The 19,162-nt window shown below is 36.0% G+C and overlaps 1 protein-coding gene across 2 annotated transcripts in view; it reads right to left on the minus strand.

Annotated features, from left to right (window-relative positions):
- Nucleotides 1–17,178, minus strand: part of LOC123553411 (prostaglandin G/H synthase 2-like) — a 68,198-nt gene extending 51,020 nt beyond the window's left edge. Inside the window, exon 1 of one of the 2 annotated variants that reach the window (XM_053525150.1) lies at nucleotides 17,157–17,178. The gene's annotated coding sequence lies outside the window, so the exon portion shown is untranslated. Of the gene's footprint in view, nucleotides 1–2,173; nucleotides 2,479–17,156 lie in introns of those variants that run through there. The other variant, XM_053525146.1, reaches the window with a different exon arrangement.
- Nucleotides 17,179–19,162: the final 1,984 nt, after the last annotated feature.

A 19,162-nucleotide genomic window follows, 5' to 3' on the forward strand; every position in this document is an offset into this window, starting at 1 on the left:
CCAAAAACATTTAAATCTGTCAAGAACTGTCACTGGAGTGTTTAATGACTCCAATGGTGGATGGATATTGCACAACAGCTTGAGTCTGTGTTAAAAAATATCAAATAATAATAAGAGAGGTAAAGATAAGGTGTATCAAAACACTATATATAAGTATAATTCTAAGCAAAAAGGGGGCATAATTCAGGAAATATTGGTGCAAGAGTTATACACCTTGTGTCATATGATGTGGGTGATGATGTGGAACAACTACTTCAAGTTTGAAACAAATGCATTTCGTAATAACTGAGATATAGTGAAAATGCATCAAAATTAACCTTAAATTTTAAGTAAAAGGGAGCATAATTCATGAAAAATTGGTGTCAGAGTTATGCACCTTGTCTCATATGATGTGGGTGATGTAGCCTGGGTTCCAGTCTGTCGATTTGTCATGTGTTTCTGTTCTGCAACATGATGTGGGTGATAACGTAGAACATCTATTTTAAGTTTGAATCAAGACCATTTAGTAATAACTGAGATATAGTGAAAATGCATCAAAATTAACCTTAAATTCTAAGTAAAAGGGGGCATAATTCATGAAAAATTGGTGTCAGAGTTATGCACCTTGTGTCACATGATGTGGGTGATAAGGTGGAGCATTTAAGTTTGAACTGAATCCATTTAGTAATAACTGAAATATAGATTCGGGACGGAATGTGACGCGACGCGATGCGACAAAACTGACTCCTATATAGCCCCCCACCCACAACATGTTTGGTGGGGGTATAATAAATCACCCAGCAATGAACACTAGTAGCCCGGATATCAGGCATGACCGGGAATCGAACCTGGATCACTGGCGCTGTAGTTTAACCTGCTAATCATTGTACCACCTGCTTCCTTTGATCGTATGAGTTACATGAATTTCCTCCTCAAGCGAAGTGAGTTATTGTCTTAAATGACAGATGGAACTATGGAAGGACTGACCAACAGACAGATGACCATTATAGCCCACAAAACTTGTTTGGTATAGGCATAAGTGCTATCAAAATATGTTTGGTAATGACTCCCTGTTTAGTTTTGTTGCAAAATACAAACTAATCTATCTCTTACATTTGACGTTTATCCACTTTTGACAAACTGATTAGGGAGTTCATTTAGTCCTTTTGTGCATTTTATTATCTGTTTGTTAGTGCATTTTTGTACTTGAAGCTGAAAGGTGACAGCAAGTGACACAACAGGGAAGGTAATTGGAAAATTTTAAACTAAAAAAAATTAAACTTAAATTTCTTGATCAAATTTGATGAAATAAACTGCAAAATTCTTCTAATGATCATAGATATCTATGGAAAGTCTGGGCGCAATGCTTTTTGCGAAATGCGTCATGCTTTTTGCAAAATGTGACATGCTAATATTGCTAAATGCTTATTACGAAATGCTTTTTGCTTGTACTTGTACATAGAAGCTTATACAGTATACTTGTAATGTGAAATGCTTTTTGCGAAATGCCCAGTGAGGAAAACCAGTTTTTTAGCATACATTGTCTAATTTTTTAATTTTGTTTCTGAAATAATGTTTACACACATATCTTTACAAAAATATGTTAATACACCAACTGAAATGATTGCTAATGAATTATTTGATGAACATTCTTTGTTTAAGAAGAATGCAAACTTCATTGCAAACAACCAATGTTTTATTTCAAACAAATAAACATATGTAAAATTTCGTGCGAATAAATTATCATTTTGGATTATATTAGACTACAATAAGGAATTTGTTGAGTATACTGTACAAGTATGTTGTATGACCATCTATGTACAAGTAAAAAGCATTTCTTAAAAAGAATTTAGCAATAAGCATTTCGCATTTTGCAAAAAAGCATGACACATTTCGCAAAAAGAATTGCGCCCAGGCTTTCCATAGATATCACCTCAATTAAAAACATTAATTCTAAAAATTGTTGTAAAAATAAATTTAATTTCCATTGATCAACTTCTTAGCTTGTTAGAGAATAATCATGACTTATGCCAAAATACTGTCTCAAAAACTGAATTAAAGCTTACAACACCTTTACACGAAAAAATCATCAGTTTACAAATCAAACATTGCTATATCTTTTTCCAGTTTTGATCATATAACCAACTGTTAGCCATTTAATAAAAATCAATAAATATTTTAAAAACAAACTTACCTTTTCTTCCGCAATGTTGCACAATAAAAATTTCCAAACTACTGTTTGTCGTATAAGATTTCAGTCATTTATAACAAATTTCACCCACTATTTCTTACGTCACATTTTAAATGAACCTAAACAAAATTCCAAGCACATATATATTTCATAAAAGTTTCATTGTCCTTGGGGCTATTCCATGCCTTTCTTTAATACACAATAGATAATACTGATGTATATATAGATATATCTTAACCAACCTAACCCCAGGGCCCAGGCAAAATTAAGACATTGTCTGGAACACAATATACTTAAAAGCAACAATTACAATGCATTTACTTCTAACCCTACAAAAGAGAAATCCACACCTTTTTATTAGATAGAGAACTGTAAAACCTTTCTGTCAAGAAGAACAATAAAACGCTTTACCATTAAAAGATGGGATGCAATTAAAGACGTGCATAACACAATTTATACATCTTCTTAATATAATGTCAAATTCTCTCACTTACATCTGTTGTAATTACTGACAATATGTCCATGCTTAAAGGGATATACAGGTAGAAAAGTTGACAAAAGATTAAATTTGTTTTATTTATTGTAAATATAATATTTCTCACATTTTATTTACATTCTTCATAAAAAAAAAAAAAAATTATACTCTGACCACATAAGAGCACAATTTCCATGATTTTTGCTAACCTGACTTTTGTATGCCAGGTTAGGATAACACTCGAAAATTGCTATGAATTGCTATGTGTTCCCTGATGAATGGAAAAGTGCTGTGATAAAACCTTTGTTGAAGAAGAAAGGTCTCCCACTTGAATTGCAAAACTATCGCCCAGTGTCAAATTTAACATTCCTCTCCAAAATTCTTGAAAAAGCTGCACTAAATCAAATCAACAAGCATATTGAAGCTAACAATCTCCTCCCAGCTTACCAAAGTGCCTATAGAACGTATCATGGGGTTGAAACAGCAATGGTCAAAATGTATAATGATCTTTTGGAAACCATAGATGAAAATCAAATAACAATCGTGGTCATGATCGACTTGAGTGCAGCGTTCGATACCATCGATATCCCGATACTGATTCAAATCCTTCAAGATGACTTTGGTATACATAGCACTCCCTTGAAATGGATAGAATCTTATCTCACGAACAGAACAATGAAAGTTTTAGTCGAACAGTCAGCATCTGACACGGAGCCACTAAGGTTTGGTGTCCCGCAGGGTTCTTGTGCCGGACCTGTGATCTTTACCCTGTATATATCGGCTCTTAACCGAGTGGTGCAGAAATATCCAGCTGATCTCTATGGATACGCGGACGACCACAAGATTGCGTTAAAAATTCAAGCAGGAAATTCTCAAAATGAGACAACTGTTCTTCAACAACTCGACAGTTGTCTAAATGAAATCATAAAATGGATGACAACCTTCAAACTGAAAATGAATCAGTCTAAAACTGAAATTATTATGTATGGAACAAGACAACAGTTAGCGAAATTGGACATCACAAGTGTAAACGTTGGTGGGTGTGACGTAAAATGCGTCGATCATGTCAGAGACCTAGGTGTAACTATGACCAATACACTCAACTTTGACCATCACATTCAGAAAAAGTGTCAGATAGCTCATGTACAGTTACGAAACCTTAGGGCTATACGGAAACATCTCACACAGAAGTCAACTGAATCATTAGTGCATGGATTGGTTCATTCTCACATTGACTTCTGCAACAGTTTATTTACAGAAATTCCAGCCTACCAAATCAATAAACTACAGCGAGTCCAAAATCATGCCGCTAGAGTAGTCAAGAATGTTTCCTATGAAAAACCAAGTACCGAACTTCTGAAAGAATTACACTGGCTTCCAGTTAAGGCTAGAGTCATGTTCAAAGTTTTAGTAATAGTCTTCCGTGTCATCAATGGTACAGCTCCAGTATATCTGAGGGAAATGTTTGTACCTACTCGACAACGATACAGACTTCGCTCACAAAGTGACACTAACTTTAACATCCCTAGACGGCGAACAAAACTAGCAGACAGATCTATGGCGGTCGTTGGTCCCAAATGGTGGAACGATCTGCCTAGCTATCTGAAAAACATTCAGTCTGAAGCCAGCTTTAGATCAAAACTGAAAACACATTTATTTAGGCAGTTTTATGAACAATGAGTGTAGTCTTGTTAAAATACAAAATATTCAGAAGTGGTGTAAAATAGTTATATATATATGTCCAAATCTTTAAATCTAAGTTCTAGAATCCTGTTCATATTTTGTATGTATATATGTTAAATGTGTGTTATGTAATTGTAAAGCGCAATAGAATATTTTATAATTTTTGCGCTATATAAATGCCATGTATTTGTATTTATTTGTATGAAATGTCATATTCCACTTTTTTTAATCTTCATGTGTACCTTAGTTGGAGATGCGGGGACTCGAACTCACAACCCCTGGTTTCGTAGTCAAACAGTGTTACCAATGGACCACTGTGTCCACTCTAAGAAAATTAAAAATCTGACAGACATGTTTTAAGGAAAGGTGTTCCTGAGACTGGCTTCAGCTATATGTACAATTCCATGCACTACTTCCAGTAACAGTTTGCAAGTTGAAGATTTCAAAACCCTTCACACAGAGTCAACAGTTTGCCAGTCAACATCTCAAAACCCTTCACACAGTTAACAGTTTGCCAGTCGACAACTCAAATCCCTTCACACAGAGTTAACAGTTTGCCAGTCAACAACTCAAAACGGTTCACACAGTTAACAGTTTGCCAGTCGACAACTCAAAACCCTTCACACAGACTTAACAGTTTGCCAGTCGACAACTCAAAACCCTTCACACAGAGTTAACAGTTTGCTAGTCGACAATTCAAAATCCTTCACACAGAGTTAACAGTTTGCCAGTCAACAACTCAAAAGCCTTCACACAGTTAACAGTCTGCGAGTCGACAACTCAAAATCCTTCACACAGAGTTAACAGTTTGCCAGTCGACAACTCAAAATCCTTCACACAGAGTTAACAGTTTGCCAGTCAACAACTCAAAACCCTTCACACAGTTAACAGTTTGCCAGTCAACAACTCAAAACCCTTCACACAGTTAACAGTCTGCCAGTCGACAACTCAAAACCCTTCACACAGAGTTAACTGTTTGCCAGAGGACAACTCAAAACCATTCGCACAGAGTCAACAGTTTGCCAGTCGACAACTCAAAACCCTTCACACAGAGTCAACAGTTTGCCAGTCGACAACTCAAAACCGTTCACACAGAGTTAACAGTTTGCAAGTCGTCAATTCAAAACCCTTCACACAGAGTCAACGACAACTCAAAACCCTTCACACAGTTAACAGTTTGCCAGTCAACAAACAACTTAAAACCCTCCACACAGTTAACAGTTTACCAGTCAGAGATCTCACAACCTTCCACTTAGCATTAACAGTACACCAGGTGAGACCTCAAACCCTACACAAAGCGTTAACAGTATGCCAGTTAAATGGGGTTCACAAAATCCTCAGTTACAGTTAACTGTTGCAGTCAGAGATGTCACATCAACTTTAGATAGAATTTGAATCTTGTCAAAGCCCACTAAAAGCATTAGTAATCTGCCAGTCAGAACTTTTAAAATCCTCCTCACACAGAGTTTACAGTCTGCCCGTGCAAGAGCTCAAAACTCCCTACTTGAAGTTAACAGTTTGCAAGTAAGATATCTCAAAACCCTCCACATAAAGTGCAAGAGCTCAAAACTTTCCACTTAGAATTAACAGTTAGCATGTCAGATATTTCAAAACCCTCCATAATTATAGAGCTGCTAGAGCTCAAAACTCTCCACTTAGAATTAACAGTTTGCAAGTCAGATATCTCAAAACCTTCATCATAGAGTTGCGAGAGCTCAAAATTAACAGTTTGCAAGTCAGATATCTCAAAACCCTCCACACAGCGTTGCAAGAGCTCAAATCTCTCAACTTAGAATTAACAGTTTGCAAGTCAGATATCTCAATATCTTCCATATAGAGTTGTGAGAGCTCAAAATTAACAGTTTGCAAGTCAGATATCTCAAAACCTTCCACATAGAGCTGCTAAAGCTCAAAACTCTCCACTTAGAATTAACAGTTTGCAAGTCAGATATCTCAAAACCTTCCACATACAGTTAACAGTCTGCCAGTTTGAGATCTCAAACAAAAAAGAAACAAGCAACAAAAGTTTTAGTCAATGAAAAATACTCACAGTTTACAGACATTAGAATGATAAAAGCTGATTCGAAATGTGTGGTGAAAACAAAGTAGCATCAACATAAGGTACAATGTGAAATCACTCATGAAGTTTCATGATTTATGCATGAAAAAGTACATTTTTACTGTCTCCATCAGGAGCCAGTGCCTGGATCAATGATTTAATACAGGTGACATTCAATATAATGGCTACAAGTAGCAAGAAGAAAAATATTAAGTTCAATGGGACCTTAATTTGGAATTTTGGCATTACTGCATTAAGTAACGAAACATTTATTTACAATTCTTTATTCAATGACTACTTTGTAAGTATTGGCAAAAATGCAATTTTTGCTTTAAGTAAGATAAACATACTTATTTTTGAGAAATATATGGCCATTTTGCATGTATTCAAAGCTTCTTTTTTTACACACAACAAAAATTAGCTGTTTTTACTTTTTTTAAAGATATTTATATAGAGGGACTGTACTCCAGATTTTGGCTAAAAATGATCTTCCTTTAAAATTGAATTGATAAGAGCAGTTCATTTAATTTTGTGGCCAAGGAATCCCCCCCCCCCCAAAAAAAAAATTTACTGACCTACCTACGAGTACCCTAATTTTTTAGCATGATACCAGAAACAATATTTTTTAACCATAAAAGTCATGAAAATTAGTCCCCCTCACAAAAAAAATATGATTTCACAGTATATCAATTTGCCTGACAATTAAAATATGAGCCGCGCCACGAGAAAACCAACATAGTGCATTTGCGACCAGCATGGATCCAGACCAGCCTGCGCATCCTAATTTCAACAGATTTTGAAAGCGAACAGCATGGATCCTGACCAGACTGTGCAGTTGCACAGGCTGGTCTGGATCCATGCTGGTCGCAAACGCACTATGTTGGTTTTCTCATGGTGCAGCTCATATAATTATTATATGTATCACAGCTGCAGTCATAGTAATGATTATACGAATTTATTATAATTATATTATAATTAGCTTTTTTTTGTCTTCATTTAAAGAGACCTTTGTTAGACATAATTTACAAAGAACAACAGTTTACTGCACAAAAGTGTCATTTCGTACAAATTTAATGACACTTAAAATCCCCTGAACAGTTTAACTAATATTTGAAATCGCTGAAACGATTTAATTCTAAGAAAACATAAAATATAACTTACATCACTTGTTATTTTGTGTTTTCAGGGAATTTTCCATTACAGTATTAGTACATTGATTAAAGTATAAAAAAATTCCACTTAAAATGTTTTAATCATGATTTATGGGAAGATGCTGACTAATATGTAATTTTCCAGGTACTTTAAGTGTCTGATTTTTGCTTAGATGTACATTTTTACAAGAAATTTGAATACCATCAGACCGTTGAATTTTAAGAAATAGTTGTTTTGCATGAAACTTGAATAGCTTTAAAGCATTATCATTGTACAAAACAACTATTATTTTACTGATATATGCCATGAATTTTGTAAGAGACTTCAGGAAGGGACCAGTGCACATTTCCGGACACAATCAACACTTTTGAAAACTCATCTGTAAGTTACATGTATTCATTTTGATGCATTTTGCAACATCCCAGTGCTAATATTTTACATACCAATTTAAGCGAGTCTGAAAACTGTTTATTTTTATTTCTTTTCAAATGCCCTTTTTTTTTTTGAAAAGACGGCAACTTTTTGAGATTTTATTTTAAGTATCCAGAAGAAAAGAACAGTACAAGACAGTATAGCAAAACATATACTGGCAGGTAGACTATTTAGGGCTGTGGATCGTCAGACAAGAGGCAATTCGATCCGATCTGCGAGTCGGGGCTGACGTTTCACAGATCAAACCACGGATCACCAACAACTTATAATGATACAAAAATGCAAGCCTGTTATTTTTGTACTGTTTTCTTTATGGAATCAAAGCTTTGCAGTTCTCATAGTGCTCAGTTTAATAGTTTTGACGTATGTTTAACGTTTTGCTCATTAATTAAAGTCGGGATTCTCTGGTGGACTTCTGTAATGTTCGGCCATTCTTGCAGATGAACGATGACGTCAGTCATTAATAATCACAATATTTAGTAACAGTTTTGCATTTTTTGATAAGAAAATTTTATTTGGACAGAAATTTCGTATCTAAATTTTTATTGAATTTAATTACTTAAATGATAAATGTTTATTCACTGTTTTGACATATTCCATATTAACTTTAGTTCGAAAATAGGACCGATGCTAACTCTACCTAAGACATTTATTTACATCCTGTTTAGAATCTAAAAACTTGTAATCGTTTTAGATGTGCAAGAAAATTCATTGAAGACGTTTAATGTGGCTTGAATATAGTTTTATTGATAGAATTTTACAAATTGCATGTATTATTGAAAAAGATCGTGATCCAACGATCCTGACAATGACGAATATCCGTACTCGAACTACTGGTCAAACTCGTGGATGTCCGAGTACTCGGATACTTGTTACAGCCCTAAGACTATTGGTAAACATGGTCCTTTACCAATAATTGTGAGAAATTCATTTTAAGATGTACATTATTTTTCCTTTTTTTTATGAATGAATCATGTCGATTTCCTAAAAGTTATTAATATTATGTTCATTTCTTTACAATAGTTAGATTTCATTGCAAATGGCATTTTTTCAAACATTATATATAAGTTGGACTACTAGAAAAAAAATCAAAGCAACAAAAAAGTTACTTATTTTTCAATTTTCAGGCTCAGAAATTATCGCAAATACTTAAAAGTTATTCATTTTATAATTCTAAGACTACAATGTGGCTGAGTATTATACTACCCAGAAATAAGACCCCTTCCTGAAGTCTTTTTCTGGATTCCAAGATATATGTCAATTCTTTTGTTGCATGTTAAACATGTTCAATTTTCTTACAAAATACGACTTTTTACATATCACCAGGATAAGGGTGTCATATACTTGTTGGACTTTTGTACAAAAAACAGTAATCAACAATAGAACACTGATAAATCATTTAACACCAATTACTCACAAAGAACCCTAGATAAATCAGATATTTTTTAGGCCCGCAGAAATCCCCACCCCCTCTCCCCACCGGCCACACCCACAAGGCATTTTTTATGTATTACTAACATTCCTTTAACCCTTATCATGCTGGACACAACTGATTCTGCCTTTGAGACAAGTGTACATCATGATCAGCCTGCACATCTGTGCAGTCTATTCAAAATCTGCACTGTTTGCCATTCAGTCAGTATCTCCTTTGGTTTTTAACAGTTAATAGTACTGTCCATATTGAAAGATGGATGAGTTCATTATAGAAATTTAGCAGGGTAAGGGTTAATTGCTTCAACAATCACTATCTCTCTATGAATAACAATGGGACATGTTTCTATAGCAATCATGTATACATAGGAGAAAAAAATTTAATGATCATGAAAATACCTTTGGCATGCCAAATTTGATGAACAGGACTGGTGAAGACCCATCAAGTGGTTCATGATTGAGACATTTTAACCTTTACTCTGCTAAATTTTTAAATTGGACTGATCCATCATTCAATTTGGGAAGTACCACTATTATTCAAAGGGGTGTTCACTGAACATTACTGACTGAATAGTGACCAGTGCAGACCAAGATCAGCCCGCACGGACATGCTGGTTGATCTTGGTTTGCTCTGGTCACAAAGGCAGAATCACTTATCACTTGCTGCCAGCAGGCTTTAAAATGCTGATGAGTAAGAGCCCGGTGCTGGTTTTTCCAGGAAGTGAACCCAAGTGATTTACATAAGCTCATAGATTTCATTACAATTAAGCTAATATAAATAGTGTAAACTAAAGTAAAAGTCTTGATTAAACAACAAGAGAGCCATGAAGGCCCTGTATCGCTCACCTGACCTATTGATCATCAAGATTAACATTCTGACCAAGTTTCATAAAGATATGGCCATAAATGTGATCTCTAAAGTGTTAACTAGCTTTTCCTTTGATTTGACCCGGTGCCCTAGTTTTTGACCCCACATGACCAAGATTTGAACTTGACCTAAAGATCATCAAGATTAACATTCTGACCACGTTTCATGAAGATACAGTCATAAATGTGGCCTCTAGAGTGCTAACAAGCTTTTTCTGTGATTTGACCTAGTGACCTAGTTTTTGACCCCGCCTGACCCAGATTTGAACCTGACCTATAGATCATCAAGATCAACATTCTGACCAAGTTTCATTAAGATATGGTCATAAATGTGGCCTCTACAGTGTTAATTAGCTTTTCTTTTGATTTGACCTGGTGACCTAGTTTTTGATCCTACATGTCCCAGATTCAAACTGGACCTTGCGACCATCAAGATTAACATTCTGACCAAGATTTGTGAAGATACAGTCATAAATGTGGCCTCTACAGTGTTAAAAAGCTTTTACTTTGATTTGACCTGGTGACCTAGTTTTTGAACCCAGATGACCCAATTATTAAACTCGTCCAAGGTTTTATTGAGGATAACATTCTGACCAAGTTTCATTAAGATTGGGCCAAAATTGTGACCTCTCGAGTGTTAACAAGCTTCCTTTGATTTGACCTGTGACCTAGTTTTAGATCCCAGCTGTACCAATATCGAACTCGTCCAAGATTTTATTAAGAGTAATATTCTGACCAAGTTTCATTAAGATTGGGCCAAAATTGTGACCTCTAGAGTGTTAACAAGCTTTTCCTTTGATTTGACCTGATGACCTAGTTTTTGACCCCAGATGACCCAATATCAAATTCGTCCAAGATTTTATTAAGGATAACATTCTGACTCAGTTTCATTAAGATTGGGCCAAAATTGTGACCTCTAGAGTGTTAACAAGCTTTTCCTTTGATTTGACCTTATGACCTAGTTTTTGACCCAAGATGACCCAATATCAATCTCGTCCAAGATTTTGTTGAGGGTAATACTCTGACCAAGTTTCATTAAGATTGAGCCAAAATTGTGGCCTCTATGTGGTGGACATTTGTGTCAAGTTTCTTTGAAATCCTTCAAGGGGTTCAAGAGTTACAGAGCGGACATGAAATTGCTAACGGACGGACGGACACTGGCGTCATAACATAATAATTAAGTCCCTTTGGGCATATTAAAAGTTGTACTTGTGAAGAAACAAGAGCTGTCTCCCTAGGATGACACATGCCCCCGATGGCACTTTGAATGAATATATAGTTATGGCCGATGTTAAGAGTTTAGGACCTTTGACCTACGGAACTGGGTCTTGCGCGCGACACGTCGTCTTACTGTGTCACACATTCATGCATAGTTATTTTAAAATCCATGCATGAATGACAAAGATATGGACCGGACACGCCCATCAATGCACTATCATGAAAAATGACCTTTAACGTCTAAGTGTGACCTTGACCTTTGAGCTACGGACCTGGGTCTTGCGTGCGACAGGTCATCTTACTGTGGTACACATTCATGCCAAGTCATTTGAAAATCTATCCATGGATGACAAAGATATGGACCGGACATGCCCATCAATGCACTATCCTTTAATGTCTAAGTGTGACCTTGACCTTTGAGCTACGGACCTGGGTCTTGCGCGCGACACGTCGTCTTACTGTGGTACACATTCATGCCAAGTTATTTGAAAATCCATCCATCGATGACAAAGATATGGACCGGACACGAAAATTGCGGACAGACTGACAGACCGACAAACGGTTCAAAAACTATATGCCTTCCTTCAGGGGTATAAAAAAGACAGCAATTTAGAATTGAAATGAAATAGCTTTACTGACTACTGTAAATAGTTGAATTTGAAAATCAAAAAAAAAGTTTTACTTTCGGAAAAAAAGGTGTATTTTAGTAAGTATATGAATCAGCTTTATTGATACCAGCAAGTAGTTGATTTTGAATAAAAACAAGAGCTGTCCGTATGACAGCCAAGCTCGACTATTCGAAATATTGTCCCAGAAGCAGGAAAATATTACCCAAAAAGGTTAAATATCAAAAGAGTTTTAAGTTCAAAAGGGGGAATAATTTGACCAAAATGCATATCAGTTATGGGACTTGCTGCTATCAACTAGTTTTATAACCCCGAAGGCACATGTGAAGTTCCAATTCAATATCTGCATTAGTTTTGGAGATAGAAACTTGCATGTAAAACTTTAACCAGAATTTTTAAAGTCCAAAGGGGGGCATAATTTGCCCAAAATACATGCCAGAGTTATGGGACTTGATCCAGTGAGGTTAGTAATTGATCTAGAAAAAGAAAAAATAAGTTTCAAATCTACATGTATATGCCTTTTAGTCATAGCTGTATATACTTGCACGCAAAACTTTAACCAGAATTTGCTAAGTCCAAAAGGGGACATAATTTGGCCAAAATGAAGGTCAGAGTTATGGGACTTGCTGCTATCAACTAGTTTTATAACCCCAAAGACACATGTGAAGTTTCAAATCAATATCTGCATTAGTTTTGGAGATAATAACTTGCATGTAAAACTTTAACCAAAATTTCTAAGTCTAAAAGGGGGCATAATTTGCTCAAAAACATGTCAGAGTTATGGGACTTGACCCAGTGAGGTTGGTAATTGATCTAGAAAAAAAAAATAAGTTTTAAATCAATATGCCTTTTAGAAATAGCTGTATGTACTTGCACGCAAAATTTTAACCAGAATTTTCTAAGTCCAAAAGGGGGCATAATTTGGTCAAAATGAAGGTCAGAGTTGTGGGACTTGCTGCTATCAACTAGATTTATAACCCCGAAGACACATGTGAAGTTTCAAATCAATATCTGCATTAGTTTTGGAGATAGTAACTTGCATGTAAAACTTTAACCAAAATTTTCTAAGTCCAAAAGGGGGCATAATTTGCTCAAAATACATGTCAGAGTTATAGGACTTGACCCAGAGAGGTTGGTAATTGACCTAGAAAAAGAAAAAATAAGTTTCAAAGCTATATGTCTTTAATTGATGGCTGTATGTACTTGCATGCAAAAACTTAACCAAGGTGTGACGCCGACGCCGACGCCGACACCAATGCCAGGGTGAGTAGAATAGCTAGACTATTCTTCGAATAGTCGAGCTAAAAAAATAGGGAGGAAAGAAAGTTTTGATGAGCTACGTGCACCTGGATCTTTAAATATTAATCACACTAATTTTTACAATCCACTTTGATCCTTTTTAAGATACAAAGGTATTAGATTAAAAGATATATATGATTAAACTTTTAAAGATATTGCAGAATGTACGTGCATCTTGTCAAGCTCAGTCATTGATGCACTTTTAATAAGTATAAATTACTTTAAATTGAATATTATGCAATAGCTTTTCAATCAGACTACTGTGGGTGACAACAAAAATCTGGATGAAAGGTCTCTTTTTATTGACTGATTAATGAACAGTCATATCTACTGCTAGTGTGTGAGGAGCTGTGTTAAAGACAAAGTTTTGTGAAGATCCTTCACAGAAACAAGAGGGCCATCATGGCCCTTGATCTCTCACCAGAGTTTCAAAGCTAATAAAATCATAAACAAGAGGGCCATGAAGGCCCTGTATCGCTCACCTGACCTACTGACCTAAGATCATCAAGATTAACATTCTGACAAAGTTTCATTAAGATATGGTCATAAATGTTGTCTCTAAAGTGTTGACTAGCTTTTCCTCTGATTTGACCCGGTGACCTAGTTTTTGACCCCACATGACCCAGATTCGACCTTGACCTAAAGATCACCAAGATTAACATTCTGACTAAGTTTCATGAAGATAAATTTATAAATGTGGCCTCTAGAGTGTTAACAAGCTTTTCCTTTGATCTGACCTAGTAACCTAGTTTTTTACCTCACCTGACCCAGATTAAAACTTGACCTATAGATCATCAAGATTAACATTCAGACCAAGTTTCATTAAGATATGGTCATAAATATGGCCTCTACAGTTTTAACTAGCTTTTCCTTTGATTTGACCTGGTGACCTAGTTTTTAATCCTACATGGCCCTGATTCAAATTGGACCTTGAGACCATTAAGATAAACATTCTGACCAAGATTCATGAAGATATAGTCATAAATGTGGCCTCTACAATGTTAAGAAGCTTTTCCTTTGATCTGACCTGGTGACCTAGTTTTTCACCCCAGATGACCCAACTTCAAACTCTTCCAAGATTTTATTGAGGGTAACATTCTGACCAAGGTTCAATAAGATTGAGCAAAAATTGTGACCTCTACAGTGTTAACAAGCTTTTCCTTTGATTTGACCTGGTGACCTAGTTTTTGACCCCAGATGACCCAAAATCGAATTCGTTTAAGATTTAATTCCGAGTAACATTCTGACCAAGTTTCATTAAGATTGAGCCAAAACTGTGACCTCTAGAGTGTTAACAAGCTTTTCTTTTGATTTGACCTGGTGACCTAGTTTTTGACCCCAGATGACCCAATATCGAACTCGTCCAAGATTTAATTGAGAGTAACATTCTGATCAAGTTTCATTAAGATTGGGCCAAAATTGTGACCTCTAGAGTGTTAACAAGCTTTTCATTTGATTTGACCTGGTGACCTAGTTTTTGACCCCAGATGACCCAATATCTAACTCGTTCAAGATTTTATTGAGGGTAACATTCTGACCAAGTTTCATTAAGATTGGGCCAAAATTGTTACCTCTAGAGTGTTAACAGTCATATTGTTGACAATGGATGACGGACGGACGGACGACGACAGACGACGGACACAGGGCGATCACAAAAACATATCTGAAATTTAAGCCTTCCAAATCAATACAAGAAGAGACAATAATGGCAGCTATGTGTTTTTAACAAATTAACATTGTACCAACTATGGTCTCGAAAGGAATTGCTGAATGTAGTTATTCTGAAATCAGACTAGCTTGTTCAGTCAAGAAGATTAGAACATTTTCATTCACTGCAGGTCACATAATGAACATTTCTGTGTAATGCTGTGTTTACACTTAGCCACAATGTCCATGATTTGAGAGAAGCGTGGTGAGCGTGGGGGGTTGTGGGATCGAATCGTGGTGATCTTGAGGGAACATGGTGGAATCGCGATGATCGTAAGGATCGTGACAAAATTTTTGACAGTCCAAATTTTCACGATTATACCGATTTATCGTTAAATCTTGAGAGAGCGTGATAGAACGGTGAAATCATTGTAGAGCGTAATGCAGCTTAACGTAGCGCATCAGACCTTGATGTTCCATCTTAGGGGGATTTTGGTGAACTTGGAAACACGATTCTAAGTTCCACTAGATCTGGAGGCATCCTTACGTAGCTGACGTTGGAGCCAACGCCTGAGTTCTCTGTTGAAAAGTTGAGGGTATTGTCCCAATTGTTGCCTTCATTTTCCACTTAACCATGGTATAACCCAGCAGGTCTTAGGCCTTCTATTTCTTCTTCTCCTTCCTCTCTCTTCTATCCTGCCCTGTTCCGTCCCTTGTTGCTGCTGCCGACGAGTAACTATTAGGCATATATGAAAATTGCCAATTCAGCACCCTGTTCAGCTCTTTGATGCCTAGCTCATTCCTCTTTGGAATCTCTGGAGAGAATGAGAGGATGACCCATGCCTCCTATTTATACTCCAATCGTGCTCAAAATGTGACAATCTTGATCAAATCGTGGCCATAAATCGTAGGAGAGCTTAAAAGAACTTGATAACATGAGGGATCTAAACAGAATGTGATAGCATATCGTGGTAATCGTAAGAGAACTTGAGAGAACGTGATGAAAATCGTGGCAGATCTTGAACAGAATCATGTTGGTTTCATAATAAAACGCTACAGGTAGTAAAAAAACGTACTGAGAGTGTAAGAAAGTGTAGGAAAGCATGAATAAATTCATGCAATAAATGGTGAAGCTCCGAGTTTTTTTAAAATCGTGGATGTCGTGGCTAAGTGTAAACGCAGCATAATAATTACAGAATATTTTCAGAGATCACGATATGTACATAAAAATGACTACACCCTCTGACGACCTTGTTTTTTTTAACAAACCATAATTTGACCAATCTTCCAGTACCACTTAAGGAGAATTTCTTTGCAATTATTTCAAAATTAGACAAGCAGTTTTTTCATGAATATATTTAAAGAACCAACTACATACACATAGGGAAACTAACTGTTGCCCCTTATGGCAGAAAAATGAATTATCTACCTAGTGGATGACCATAAACCAGCATTTCCGTTCAATTATTTCAAAATTGGACAAGCAGTTTTTACACGAATATTTTTAAAGAACCAACTACATACAAATAGGGAAACGTGACTGTTGCCCCATACTGCAGTAAAACAATCAATCTATCGATACCTAGTGGACGACCTTAAACCAGCATTTCCGTGCAATTATTTCAAAACTGGGCAAGAAGATTTTCAAGAAGGGTTTTAAAGTTCAAACAATATACAAAGAGTCATATCTTTCTCACCTTGAGTAGATTGTGCTCATTTTGAGATAAAAATCTCAAACAACACCAAATCATACACTCCTACTAAAATGTCCAAAAATTTCAATTTCTCCCAGAAATTCTGATTAGAGGGTTAATGATTGGCCTGAATACAAAGAGTCATATCTTTCTCACCTTGAGTAGATTGTGCTCATTTTGAGATAAAACACACCCATTGAATGTTCACTATTAAACCTATGTTAAACCTAACCCTAACCTTTAGTCAGTATATAGTATGCTCAATATGTGTGTACATCAAATAGGGGTGATTTAATGTTGGAGAAACAATTGTCAGTATACTAATATATACATTGAAATCCAGAAAAAAGACTGCATAAAGTGGTCACCTATTTTGGACAGTTAAGCACCGTTAAAAACTCACCATTTTCAAAGAACTCACTGTTGCACTATATCTTTTTTTCGATGCATCTGCAACGATGTCCAAAAGCTGAAATTTCACAAATCTAGCGGAACATAGTCTTCAGCAATTGTTTATATTTATTTCCTACAATACAAATGGCATTCAATTTTAAAGGGGCACAACTTTTTCAGAATATTTTTAGTATCTATCATCAGGGACAGAACTGCAGAACATGTTCTGCAGGTAGATTATGTTGGTAAAGATAATGTTCGTTTATCAAATATTTGTGAGTGTTGATGATATTACTCCTTAACCTTAAAAAAATCTAATACCTTAGTCTAAGTAGGAGATAAAAATGTTCATTTGTTTGTTTGTTTTGGGTCTAATGCCGTTTTTCAACAGTATTTCAGTCATGTAACGGCGAGCAGTTAACCTGACCAGTGTTCCTGGATTCTGTACCAGTACAAACCTGTTCTCCGCAAGTTACAAACTGCCAACTTCTCCACATGAGTTATCAAAGGTGGAGGACGAATGATATCAGACACAATGTCTTTGATCAAATTGATACAGAGAAAATACGCCCCACCCGAGGATCGAACTCGCGACTCCGCTATCCATATACCGTTGCTCTCCCTACTGAGCTTAGCAAGCGGGCTAACTTTATAACTTATATCCCTGTGTTCATAAAGTCAAACCCATAAAAATGAGACCTTACATTGAGACTACTGTTTTCTGCCCACACATCTGCACATCACCAACTAATGAGTAATGGTCTGATTGAAAAACTCATCTGATTGAAAAGCGCATGCATTAAATTCAAGGTAATTTATATTTATCAAAAGTGCATAAATGGCTGAGCTTGACAAGATGCACGTACATATTGCAATATCTTTAATCACTATTTCTTTTTTCAAGGAAAAAGGACCAAAATGGATTGAAAAATTAGTTTGATTACTGTATAAAGATCCGGGAGCACTTAACTTATCAAAAAGTTCTTTCCTCCCCAGTTTTTTTTATTCAAAATCAACTACCTGATGCTATCAATAAAGCTTATTCATAGCGATATATTAAGCTAGGGATGGTCTTTCAGATGAGTTCCGGATAGCATCCCTAACGCATCTGTAGAAATTATTAAGTCATCTGGTGTATCCTTTCAGTAATCGGGGGCCTCCTTGGGTATGTTCTCTGTGATGATTTGATAAAAGACATTGTGTCTGAAAACATTCGTACTCCACCTCTGATAATTCATGTGGGGAAGTTGGCAGTTACTTGCGGAGAACAGGTTCGTACTGGTACAGAATCCAGGAACACTGGTTAGGCTAACTGCCCACCATTACATGACTGAAATACTGTTGAAAAATGGTGTTAAACCCAAAACAAACAATCAAACATAACAAATCCATAACAGTTCTGAAAAGATCGCAACAGTCCAGAAGACAACTATAGCTGAGAATGAATGGCTTCAAATAGAAGGAATCTGGTAAAATTTAATAGAACTATTAAAACATTTTGCCACATAGTGGGATATGACAAACATCTGAAAAAGGGAAAAAAATCTTTTTACTTACTATACCCTTTAAATTTCCATTTCCTGCAGTATGCTACCTCCACCGATGGCCACATTTTATCCCCAGCCTGAAAAAAGAAAGGCCACAGTTAAAATACTATTAATGAGAACGTCCAGAACAAGTTGTTAATTAAAACACATACACACCCTATGAGGACCTGTCCATGGACACTACTTTTCGTTTTCTTTTTCAGTCTTTTCATGACCTACATGTAATGACCCCAAAATGCAACAAGGGTCAATTAATGCTGACTACAAGCAGTCATCCTACAAGTTTGGTGCTCCAGGGATTTTCCAGTACATAATCAGAAACTGACAAAAAACTTTTACATACACTGATCCCCAAAATACAACAATGATTAGTTGTTGACCATAGGGAAAACTGCTTTTGTTCAGAGCATTCCAAAGTTATTGACTGAAAACCATTTTCAGCCTCAAGGTCACTGACCCTGATCCTTGA

This window comes from Mercenaria mercenaria, chromosome 15 (assembly GCF_021730395.1).
Source record: "Mercenaria mercenaria strain notata chromosome 15, MADL_Memer_1, whole genome shotgun sequence".
Lineage (NCBI taxonomy): Eukaryota > Metazoa > Mollusca > Bivalvia > Venerida > Veneridae > Mercenaria > Mercenaria mercenaria.